Source organism: Pseudophryne corroboree, chromosome 4, assembly GCF_028390025.1.
Source record: "Pseudophryne corroboree isolate aPseCor3 chromosome 4, aPseCor3.hap2, whole genome shotgun sequence".
Classification (NCBI taxonomy): Eukaryota; Metazoa; Chordata; class Amphibia; order Anura; family Myobatrachidae; genus Pseudophryne; species Pseudophryne corroboree.
Genome location: NC_086447.1, coordinates 912,871,682 through 912,872,531, shown reverse-complemented (window position 1 = coordinate 912,872,531; position 850 = coordinate 912,871,682). Strand labels below are relative to the sequence as shown.

General features: G+C 31.2%; 1 long non-coding RNA gene across 2 annotated transcripts in view; it reads right to left on the bottom strand.

Moving 5' to 3' along the window:
• Positions 1–253: 253 nt before the first annotated feature.
• The window catches only part of LOC134911886 (uncharacterized), a 1,938-nt gene continuing 1,341 nt past the window's right edge, over positions 254–850 (bottom strand). For both annotated transcript variants that reach the window (XR_010176932.1, XR_010176933.1), the window contains 2 exons: positions 577–635; positions 254–489 (listed from right to left, as the gene is read on the bottom strand). This is a non-coding gene — a long non-coding RNA (uncharacterized LOC134911886). The remainder of the gene's footprint in view (positions 490–576; positions 636–850) is intronic.

The following is an 850-nucleotide window of genomic DNA, read 5'->3' as shown; positions in this document are numbered from 1 at the left end:
TGGTTTTTCATCTACCACCGTGACTGAGTGATTTTGAACCCAATATCCTCACATATATATATATATATATATATATATATATATATATGGAAAGGGTGTAGACCTAATAATGCGCTTTGTGAAAGCTCCAAACCTAAATGACGTACTCCCTGTTAGATAGAGTACAGAAAAGGGATACCGATACAAAATGTCAAAAGGGAGCTAAAAATGTTGTGTACATACAATATCCTTCCAGATTATGACCGCAAAGTGATAAAAACAATAGATTTTATTCACATATTCACTAAGTACATTATACTTTTAGTGAACAGAGATTATCACATAAAAATCCAATGGTAAATAGAATAAAAATGCAGTTTACAATGTTGTTGAAGACATGATATAGACAGTATATCCCATCAAGTGGTATATTATATAGGATGTCTGATGTTTTCACAAGAAACCATACCCGACGCGTTTCGTCCCAAGGACTTCATCAGGGGTTCATGTCTATATAATAGATATGAATCGAATAAGAAAAATTATTTTTCCAATATACCATGGTGATCATAATCTGAAATAGTGTTTGATACATACCAATCAAAGTAGGGGCCAAAAACCGATTTTTACGGTATAATTAGTCCCACAAACAATTTCTGAAAAAACCATATCATAATGAAAATTAATTAATTGCATAATAAGGGTAATTAAATAATCCACTACTATAGGGGAGGGGGGGCGGTAAGTGAAATTTAAATGGATCTATATAGATCGATTAAATAGATCTCGTTAATATTCATGGAAACAATTATATATGGACATAATCAACTTAATAATGATGTATGATATTACCTACAAAAATACAGATGCT